This window comes from Mytilus galloprovincialis, chromosome 10, assembly GCF_965363235.1.
Source record: "Mytilus galloprovincialis chromosome 10, xbMytGall1.hap1.1, whole genome shotgun sequence".
Lineage (NCBI taxonomy): Eukaryota > Metazoa > Mollusca > Bivalvia > Mytilida > Mytilidae > Mytilus > Mytilus galloprovincialis.
Window position 1 is genome coordinate 73070924 of NC_134847.1, and position 12281 is coordinate 73083204.

At 30.1% G+C, this 12281-nt stretch overlaps 1 protein-coding gene across 6 annotated transcripts in view; it reads left to right on the plus strand.

The window, feature by feature from the left end:
* Positions 1 to 2894: 2894 nt before the first annotated feature.
* The window catches only part of LOC143048338 (potassium voltage-gated channel subfamily KQT member 1-like), a 110788-nt gene continuing 101401 nt past the window's right edge, over positions 2895 to 12281 (plus strand). For all 6 annotated transcript variants that reach the window (XM_076221969.1, XM_076221974.1, XM_076221973.1 and 3 more), the window contains exon 1: positions 2895 to 3034. The gene's annotated coding sequence lies outside the window, so the exon portion shown is untranslated. The remainder of the gene's footprint in view (positions 3035 to 12281) is intronic.

The window sequence follows — 12281 nt, forward strand, 5'->3', positions numbered from 1 at the left end:
CAAAAATGGGAAAAAGGTCATTACAACTCCTCGGTGACATATATAAATCATTGTATGTCATTACACACAGAAATGGGAAAAAGTCATTACAACTCCTCGGTGACATATGTAGATCATTGTATGTCATAACACACAGAAATGGGGAAAAGTCATTACAACTCCTGGGTGACATATGTAGATCATTGTATGTCATAACACACAGAAATGGGAAAAAGTCATTACAACTCATCGGTGACATATATAGATCATTGAATGCCATAACACACAGAATGGGAAAAAGTCATAACACACAGAAATGGGAAAAAGTCATTACAACTCCTCGGTGACATATATAGATCATTGAATGTCATAACACACAGAAATGGGAAAAAGTCATTACAACTCCTCGGTGACATATGTAGATCATTGTATGTCATAACACACAGAAATGGGAAAAAGTCATTACAACTCCTCGGCGACATATATAGATCACTGTATGTCATTACACACAAAAATGGTGAACAGTCATTATATTCCATGAAAACTGTATCAGCGATCTGTCAACTCAAAAGTAAAGGATCGCATGTCCTACAATGAAAGCAGTTTAGGTGGCGACACCTGTTTTATTGGTCTCTCATTACGAGGTACATGATCAATGTAGAATGACAGAGTATTGTTTTTTCTCATTTTTATTTATTCAAAACTTCGCTTAACTCAGATTGTATAATACTATAGTTTGACATATTGTGATGTCGTGTGTTTATTTTTGAAGAACATACGACAACTATAAGAAAAAAAATATGAAGATGTGGTATGATTGACAGAGCGATAACTCCCCACAAGAGACCAAAATGACACGAAAGTTAACAACTATAGGTAACCGTATGTCTTCAAATTGAGTAAAACAAGTAGCGCATAGTCAGCTCTCGAAGGCACCGAAATGACAAATGTAAAACAATTTAAATGAAAAAAAAAAACATGTGTTATAGAGGTCTCAGAAGGTTAGTGATTATCGATATGGCACTTCATATTCAGTTTGAAATCTGCAGTGTATTTGAATATTTTAGTTTTTGACTACCGGGCTATCACTTTTCAATCACTTTTTTTCTAGTTTATCCTGAATATACAACTTCCCCTGCGGATACTTACACATGTATGACCATGTTTACATACGTCTGAGGACTTCATTGTCTTTTTTTTTAATAAAGCGCTTCCACACAAATTAGATATAACCAAATCAAATAGAGTACATTTGAAAGGTCACTCTTTAAAGACTCTATTTTGTGTGTCCATGAAAAATGTACCTCAATCAAAGTACTGCATTTATATCATGCCTAATCTGACCCGGCAATTTGACTGATTGATTGATTATTTATTGCTTATGTAACATTAAATATTGTCCTCCATGAAATATTGGCTGTCGGACAAATTTTCATATAAAATATTGTCCACTGACAGTATTTCATAATGAAATATTGTCGTGGACAATATTTCATTATAAAATAGTGTCCTTGTCCATGAAATTTTGTCACCTCCTTCTGGACAATATTTCACTATGAAATTCTGTTCATGACAATACTTCACTAGGAAATACTGGCTTTGAAAATATTTTTTAATCGAATTATTTCACAATTAGAAATAGTACACATTGAGCATGCAGCATGCACATTTTTAGAGTAGAGAATTTATATTATTGTTAATAGTGAGTTTCAAATTTGCATAGATACATTACAAATGGTTAATTATAGATTAAAGAATTGTCTAACAAAGGTTTCATTTTATTACATTATACTGTACAAATACATGTATAAGTAAGGTACTGACAATCGCTTATTTTGTAAATATAAACACAGGTATGTGTCACAGAAAAAAAATCCTATATACCTTCTCTAACATGAATATATGTTGATAACCTCCCCTTCATGAGACAAAATTTAATGACAATCTGTCTATAAAATATTGTCTCAATACTCAGAAATATAACCAAAATATAACCTCCCTTTAACAGGACACAATTTCGTAGTATTTATCTATAAAAAATTGTCTTTTTCCACACAAAATATAACCTCCCTTTAACAAGACAAAATTCCATAGTATTCATCTGTGAAATATTGTCTATATACAGACACAATTTCACTATGCAAATTTGTACTTCTCTGGACATTTTTCCATAGACGAGGAAAATATTTCATGATACATAGGTATGAAATATTGTCTCATAGAACAATATTTTGCTTTACACTTAAGGATGTACTTGGGTGATTTAAGGTAAAATTAAATAAATCAAGAATTAAAAATTGATACTTTAAGCTGGGAGAGTGTTAGTTACGGATCAAAATAAGCTAAAAATATTGATAGGTTATGGAGCTCCTTTTCGAGATATTTGATTTATGAAATATTGTGAGAAAAAGGCTAAATCGGACTTTTACCTTGTATTTGGATTGGTATTATTTGGGTCTCAAATCTAAAGAAAGAAAATCAAGAATCTGCTTAAATTTGGTCAAATGGCCTCTTATGAGCTATTAAGTCTTACGTTAAAAGATAAATAGGTGTTATGGGGCAAAATAGTTTACCTTGTTTCGTATGGAAAAACATTGAGGAGTCCGAACATTTGACACTTATTCCAAAAGCTCACCTAAGTACATCCTTAACGTCCAGTGGCAAATATTTCATACATGATCAGGATGACCCGGCAAATTGAATAAAGATATGTGTCATGTGTGTATGTTTATAATTTTTGTATCTTTCTTTATTAATTACTATTATGTTAGAAAATTACTACAATATACATAATTTAAAAGTTTAGGTACGAGTTTCTTTGTGAAAGCTTGAGCTGATAAAAATCGGGTACGAGTTGGTCGAGTATGTGCCGTCAAGGGTACGAGTTGGCACTGATCTACAATTTCATAATTTCTTTATTTGGCGGGAATTCTACTTTCGTTTTATCACATGTGTCGAAAGTATTACTAACTTACAGTAACTATAACAGTAACAAGTGACATGTATCAATACATAAATGTAGTGTGCAAACATTTTTGAAATAGAACCCAATGAGGTAAATTGTATAAAATCTAAGTTTCACTTCGTACACGAAAACATACTGTAGTACGTGTACATTCATCAATAATTTCATGATTCAAAACAAAAACCACAGGCACTTGTTTCTATCCATTGGAAGACCCACTATCAACGTATATTTAATATACGTTGTTAGTGGGTCTGGGTCTTCCAATGCCTTTGACAAAAACCATAAAGGAAATTATCATCATAAACACGTCAGCTTCGACCCCATTTGGACCCTTCGTTGATCTTCGTTTCTATCTGAGACTACTATAACACATGTGTTATAGTAGTCGGGTTACACTAATGACTGGACCGAATGACAGGACCGAATGACAGGACCAAATGAAAAATGCTAATAACTTTTTCATTTCTCAAAGGATTGATCTCAAATTTGAAATATAATAAGATTTCATCATTTGATAAATAGATTTAAGAAAAAAATTTAAAAGTTTTGTAAGAAACTTTAGAAAATGTGACATGACCAACTTTGATAATGACAGGACTAACATCGAGAATGACAGGACCAAATAAAAATGCTAATAACTTTTTTGTTTTTCAAAGGAATTATTTCAGATTTGAAATATAAAATGGTATGTCATATTTTGAAACCAAAATGTTATAAAAAATATAGATTTATTTTCAAAAACTTTCGAAAACGTGACATGACCATCGCTGATTGACAGGACCAACCTTGACCATGACTGGATAGATGAAATTGCTAATTTCTCTTTTATTTCTCAAAATATTTTTCTGAAATTTGATATATAATAAGATTTCATCATTTGATAAATAGATTTAAGAAAAAAAAAATTAAAAAATTGTAAGAAACTTTAGAAAACGTGACATGACCAACTCTGATAATGACATGACCAACATCGACAATGACAGGACCAAAGTAAAATAACTTTTTTTATTTTTCAAAGGAATTCTCTCAGATTTGAAATATAAAATAATATGTCATATTTTGAAAAAATAAATGTTATAAAAAATATAGAAAGTTTAAACGTGACATGACCATCGCTGACTGACAGGACCAACCTCGACAATGACAGGACCGGATGAAATTGCTAATTACTTGTTATTTCTAAAAAATATTTTTCTGAAATTTGAGATATAGTCAGATTTAACCATTTTATACATAAAAATAGGAATAATGTAGGGAAAAAAATATTAAAAGCTTGCTGTAATGTGACCTGACCAACACTGACAATGACAGGACAAACCTTGACAAGGACAGGACCAAATAAAAATGTTATTCACTTTTTAATTTTGAAAAGGAATTATATCAGATTTAAAATAAAATGTGATCTCATCTTTTGAAACATCAATTAAAGAAAAAAAAATCTAGATTTTTTTTTATTGCGAAAACGTGAAATGACCATAGTTCCTACTATAGAAATCCTGGTTGAAATTAATAATAATAATTAAAAAACACACATTAAGATTGAATGATTTATAAGTTTTTAGAAAATAAGGGAAAAAGCTAACTTTATTTATCTTTGGTGTAAATATTTATCATATTAATTGATATTTCACACATGCTATATCTTAACTCTTTAACTATGTATTTGGGTTGAGAATAAAGATCATTCATTCATTCATTCATTCAGATTATTTTGTATATTAATTACCGGACATAATCTGACACGTCTGAAAACAATTATAAGGTAACAAACAAAAGGTGTGACATAAGCCATAAATAAGTTGATAAATCCAATAAAGATTGTGATGACAGTAATTAAAATCACATAATAGTTTATGTCGTTGTTTTATTAAATATTTTCAGAACATTAAATAATTATTTCCATGTATGCTTGAGTATATGCAGGGTATATCTTGATAGTTTTTCCCCCCTCATAATAAATAAACAAACATTTCTTGAAGTATTCCCGACCCTTGCATGCATGATTTCTTGGTAGTTTCAAATATTTCATAAAATATACTGAATCAAACATTTTCACGGACTACTTTAAAAGGTTTGATACCTTTTAAAAGTGGCTTAAATTGGGCTTCATGATGTCAAGAAATATTATGATGACAATTCAATAAATCTGAATTTTATTTATCTATAGTTTGATGAACAATCTCTTAAACTATAAAATGATTATATGTAATTACATATAAATATTTCAAGATCTCTTTCTTAAATATAGTGATCATTCGTGTCTTTTTGTCCTGTGACTCTGCATGTCCTGTGACTCTCTGCCAACATACGTTTAGCATGTTTAGTAGCTAGGTCAAGAATTTTAACCACCATAGAATATATTTTCCTGAATTTATAAGATATATCTTACTAATTATGGATCAGAATTGAACAATTTCAGTAAAATCATTGGCCAGATCATAGCCGATGTTGGTCAGGTCACACAACCGCAAGCTTTCAATACGTTTTTTTTTTCTATACTTTTCTTATATGATGTACAAAATGGTCTTAATTGTCATTATTTCAAATTTGAGAACAATATTCTGACAAATGTTATGCATAATTAGCATTTTTATTTGGTCCTGTCGAGGATTGTCCTGTTTTTGACAACGTTAACCAGGTCACATTTCAGCAAGCTTTTTATACCTTTTTCTTATATTTATGTATAAAATGGTATAATCTTCACATATTTTAATTTCTGCGAAATAAAAGAATAATTAGCAATTTCATTTGTTCAGGTCATTGTCGAGGTTGGTCATGTCAGTCAGCGATGGGATCATGTCACGATTTTGAAAGTTTTTGAAAATAAATCTTTATTTTTTAAAACATAAATGTTTCAAAATGTGATATATCATTTTATGTTTCAAATCTGAGATAATTCTTTTGAAAAATAAAAAAGTTATAAGCATTTTTATTTGGTCCTGTTATTGTCGAAGTTGGTCCTGTCATTATCAGAGTTGGTCATGTCACGTTTTCTAAAGTTTCTTACATATTTTTTGTGTATTTTTTTTAAAATTTATTTGATAAATGATGAAATCTTATTATATTTCAAATTTCAGAAAAATATTTTGAGAAATAAAAGAGAAATTAGCAATTTCATCTTGTCCGGTCATTGTCGATGTTGGTCCTGTCAATCAGCGATGGTCATGTCACGTTTTCGAAAGTTTTTGAAAATAAATCTATAATTTTTATAACATTTTGGTTTCAAAATATCACATACCATTTTATATTTCAAATCTGAAATAATTCCTTTTAAAAACAAAAAAGTTATTAGCAATTTGATTTGGTCCTGTCATTCTCGATGTTGGTCCTGTCATTATCTGAGTTGGTCATGTCACGTTTTCTAAAGTTTCTTACGAAACTTTTTAATTTTTTTCTTAAATCTATTTATCAAATAATGAAATCTTATTATATTTCAAATTTGAGATCAATCCTTTGCGAAATGAAAAAGTTATTAGCATTTTTCATTTGGTCCTGTCATTCGGTCCTGTCATTCGGTCCAGTCATTAGTGTAACCCATAGTAGTCTCAGTTTCTATAGACTATACTTTTATTACTAAATCATGAATGATTGAGTACTTTTGAAAAACCAAGTGACATGCTAAGACACTAAGTCAACAGTTCGTAATCTTCAATAATAATGAAGCTGTAACTGTATATCAGAAGAAGAAGAAGAAGAAGAGATGAGTATTTTGGCAAAAATGGATGTGTTAAAAACATGAAATTCATTGTGACATACATAAGGAAGTGCAGATGTTTTCCCTCAGTCTATTGTCCACATGGGTCACAGTTGCTACCAGAGGGAACACCTAAATGATTTAACCAACTAAATTTATTTATACACTACAGAACTTGTAATGTCACAAAGTATATCATAGTCACATGGGTTTTTGTTATATTAAGAATGCATTATGACATCATGATTTCCATTGAAAAAGCATGCATAGTACATGTAGTAGGAAAACAAATGACGTAAGAAACTAATGATTTGACCATACATTCCTTCATAATTTAAGTTCCAAATGGAAGTAATATTATGTATTATTAATTAACTACTCTGTTATCATGGTTATTGGACTTAATATGATGAAAACTGCCTATGCAATATAAGGTGTAAACTCGGCCAATACAGAATAACTCGGCCAATATAGATTTTTTTCTGTATTGGCCGAGTTGACACAAATGCAGGATTTCGGAACGTCTAGTTTTTATATCGAAAGTCTCGATAAACACAAACTGAAAGTAAACAGTTGTTTGGAAGACGCAGTTCTCATTTAGTCATCTTAAACATGCTGTAAAGTTCAGTATGGCATATATTTCGGGCTAAAGATGGTCACATTAATTTAAAAAGCATTTTGAAAGCAAACGATGGAATTATTTCAGGTTTGGGGAACGAGTAGATTATCACAAAGTTCATTTCTTGACGACCTCATAAATTTCACGATGGTATAAATACTACAAATCGATTAACTGTTTACTTTCCCTTTTTTTTGTAAACTGTCATTTATTTTTAAACCCGAAACAGGCATATATATATATATGCATTCTGTAATTATGCAAATCTTCGTTCTTTAATCATTTGGCTTATGGATAGTTGTATCATTTCAACTCCTATATTATTTTTTTTAATTTATTCAATTAGTTTCTGCATAACACATGCACGACATGCAATGGCAGTACCTTTCCCAATTACTATTTATGTGTTGCCTTTAAATTAAAATTGTAACACTCTATAGTGACTGGAAAGGGTAGAAAAATTCATCAGATGAGAAAATGCTGAAGACAACCGGAAACAGCACCAGATCATTATGTATTGCATCTAATAAAAAGAAACCGAGATTTGGATAGTTCCACTTCAAGGTAAAAATATTTATCTCTTGTGAAATGAAATTAAAAAAAATGTTGTAACACTGTAGTTAATTAATAAAGATACTATTACGTGTATTTTTGTATTGGCCTTGTTATTTGTCCTCGGACCAATAACAAGGACAATACAGAAATACTTACGTAATGATATCATAATATTATTTCCACTGGAACAATAGTATTTGTTCCATACAAAATAAAGTCATTTCCAATAGGTACAGGTATTATTGCATTGTTTATAACAGTTACAGTTTCTAAGGAGAACACCTGTTCGCTGGAACAAGTGTTTGTTGAAAGTACTACAGAAGAAGATCATATCCATCTATATTTCCTTATTTCCACACTCACTGAATCAGTCACAACTATGACTATTACCAAGATTATGTGCTGTTGGTTGCATGTGTGGGATATTTACAATTTTAAAGAAATCAACTTTTCACCAATATTACCTTACATTGGTGAACAGAAATAAATAGTATATTATATATATTGAAGTGAATTAATTAAATTATTTTTTGGAAAGATTGGAACTTTTCCAATTCTTAAAGCACTTGGCTCACAATCAGAAAAAGGACACTGTTTTTAGCTACTATTTCAGTGACAAATGTATATAATATATTAGCCACTGACATGATCCCTCCACTTTAATGCCAATCATAATAGTGTATTTTCATATTAACACATCAACATGATTAACGGCTTTTGACTCGGGATTATATAATTTTTCAACAGGTTTCTTTCTCTATAGTTGGGCATCCTGTTAATTGTACTCAGTCATTAAATCAGAGCAATTAAGGGGCAAAATTTGCAATTCTCCAATGATTTTGTCGTCTATAGAAAACAAGAAGCAGAAAAATTTCCTAAAAACTGTACCCATTGCAAGCATGATTGCAAGCATGATTGGATGTTAGACCACTGATTATGGAACCTGTCCAGGGCCAAAAGTTGGTAACATGAAAAAAGTCTATTGTCCAAATTATACTACAACTGACAACATGACTGAGTTTATACAAAACATAGCAAACCACTCAATACACAAACTTTGACCTTATTAGTATTAGATATAATTTGCTCTATATATATCAATGTTAATATTGACTTCTGCGTGTACAATTCATACATTTATACATTCTTGTATATGGTTAACATTAATATTAAATGGGAGTTTCTTTAATACAATTATAGACCTACATGTACATGGAAGATTTAATGCTTTATTATATATAGATATATAACATTTTAAGTTAATTCTGCAGGTATAATTGATACATTTGTACATATGGTTAACATTAATATTAAATGTGAATGTTATTAAATAAAATTATTGACATATGACAGATTTAATAATTTATCTGTATATGCTTTATATGACATTTTTAAAATGATGTAACCTATGGTCAGATCATACATGTTTTTGTACATTGTATGAATGTGTCCTATGCATGCTTTTTCAATGGAAATTGTGAAGTTCAATGCATTCTTAATAATTCTTAATTCTTAAACCCATTGGATGAGGATAACATTATTAACTGAAGTCATTTTATTTGTATGGTGACCACTTACTTCTTTTACTATCCTAAGAAACCAAAGGCAACTAGTGCTTTTATGTATTTTAATGTACAGTGAATACAATATTTTGAAACAATTCTCAAAAATTCATTTTCGCCTACAGGTTTGTAAAATTATTTCATACCTGCTTCATTCCTCAGTTTGGGAGATATCATATAGGTACATGGAGACAGGACAATATTTTTATTAAGCCCTCTCTCCTTTTTTGTACATAAATTCCCAATGATAAAAAAAATATTAAATTTAGATAAGAGAGCATATCTTGCATTTGCCTGTTGCTCTGCCAGTAACTAAAGCACTTTTGCATACAGTTTAAAAGTGGGTTGAATTTTTCAACACATATATATAGGGTATAGTTTTACCGGAAAGGACTGTCAATTTCTTTAAACGTAAGACAATAAAGCTATGAATGCTAGTTAATTTAACTGAGAATATCAATGGGCCCATGAAAAACATGGGGTTTAAGTCTTGAAATGCAAATCTGTTCATTTGACAGGCCTTATATATATGGACAAAGGGAGATAATTGTAATACAGTGAGGTTTTTTCCCAAACAAATAAGAAGGCCATGAAAAAATGTAGGAATAATATTTAGGTAATGTCTGTCACTTTAAGTTTGATGTAATGAACTGATTGTAATGTATTATAAGCAATTTTACCTAAATATACTTTCAAAAATTAATTTTCAAATGGATCATTTAAAGGATTATAGAACACCTTATTTTAGATCATAAGACCGTGCTTTTAAACATTATTAAAATAAATTTAGGAATATGACAGTTGTAATCCATTCATTTGATGTGTTTCAGCTTTTGATTTTGCCCTTTTGATTACAGACTTTCGATCCAAAATTTTCGTATTAGTTCTGACAGTATTTAATTAATTTTTTTAACTAGTAAATGAATTTGCTTGATTGTCTTGGGATTCGTTTGATTGTCCAAAAATGGAAAATCACATATATATATATATGTTAGACTCAGATCAACGTCTGGCCTCTATTCAACGTCCATTCTTCAAATCGACGCCTGTTCCTTAAATCTACGTCCAAATCTGACGTCACATTCTCAAATCAACGTCCAATATTTTTATACTCTAATCAGCCAAAACGTCATCCTATTGATTGTAGTCGTCTTTACTCCATGTTCAATATCAATAAATAATAAATTACTGGACTTGATAACTAAGTTTTCAAACATTTTTACATACTTTCCATATATACATTTCTTCAACCTGAGAACATACATGCTCCGTGTTGAAGGCTGTACATTAATCTATAATGGTTTACTTTTATAGATTGTTATTTGGATGGAGAGTTGTTTCATTGGCACTCATACCACATCTTCCTATATCTATAATAAGGTTTATCTTGATAAAAAGTTAATACAATTGATCCACATTATAGTGTGTCATTCCTATTCATAATAATAAATTAAATCATGTACATGCATGTGAAGTATGGCAATTAGTAAGCAACCCAACAACAAAGAAAACCAAACGAAAGCTAGGAGCTTTTTCAATCTTCAAAAAGAGACAATAAATTGTAAAGATGCACAGCCAATTGTTTTGAGAATATTATAATTCAGACTCTGTAAGGTTTTTTTTTTAAACAAAGTTCTAGACCTGGAGTGAAACATAGAGCAAGAAATTGGCATTATGTTTTATGTTGTGCTGTTACACCACTGTGTTACTTAAGATTAAATGCAGTGCTCACTCACATGTTTAACCCTGACATATTCTGTATGGGCCAGTGCATTGGTTTTTCGATGGTTTATGTCTGTCATATTTTTTTTTGATAAAGAAGACCGTTAATTTTCTATTTTGAATTGTTTACATAGTTATTTCATGGCCTTTTTGGTATGGGTTTTTATCATTGTTGAAGGCCGTATAATTTATAATTGCTCACATCCATTTTATTTGAACTCTGGTGTATAGTGGTCTCTCAGGAAATCATACCAATCTCTAAAATTTTAAAATTGATATCATAACCTGTTTACATCCTTAGTCTAGTATGTAATAATTTAAAAAAAAACCACACACATTACTTTTAAATAGATTTTATTTGTCTCACATAATTAATATGTTTAAAGGTTTAAATGTTTCAGCTGCTATTGGTTCACTTCAGCTTTGAATTCTGTGTCCAAAAGGGTTGATTAGAGAAGATCAAAATCGGACGTCAATTAGAGAATGCCAAAAAAACGGAGGTCGATTAGATAGGCATAAAATTGGCCTTCGATTTGTAATGTTATTTCATTGTGACGTAACATTTGGACATCGATTTGAGGAATGGATGTTGATTAGGGACCGAAAGTCAATCTGAGTTTTACATATAATATATATAAAGATATTTCTCTATAATATCATGTAAATACAAAATAGTTTTATTACTAATCATGCTAATATAGGTATTTGAAACTCAAACCTTTAGTAATAAAAATTGTTATTTTAGATAAATCAATAACTGAAAGTTTTGTAAATAGTTCAAAAAGAATTTTAAAAAGAAAAAAAAAAGTGAAAGTAAATGATTTATATTCAATATAACTGATTCTAAGTTCATAGTTTTGGCCTTAAAATCAGAGAAATTTTTCACTGGTCAGAAAAATGTCTAATCTTTTTTGAAAACATGCTCAAATGTCCAATTATAAGTTTTGTAATTAAAACAGATTCTGACCTATTGCTTCTTTAGTGACTTATTTGAGATGTCATACATACTGTAGATGAAATTCGTAAAATCTTGTTTTGCAGAATTCTGCAAAACTTCGGACAGTTTTCTGAAAAATTAATAGTCGCGCGTCACCATTCGGACACAAATATTTTTGCTGAACTTGTTTTATATATCAACCAAATAGTCAATGGGCATGAGGTGACGCGACATATAAAATCTTC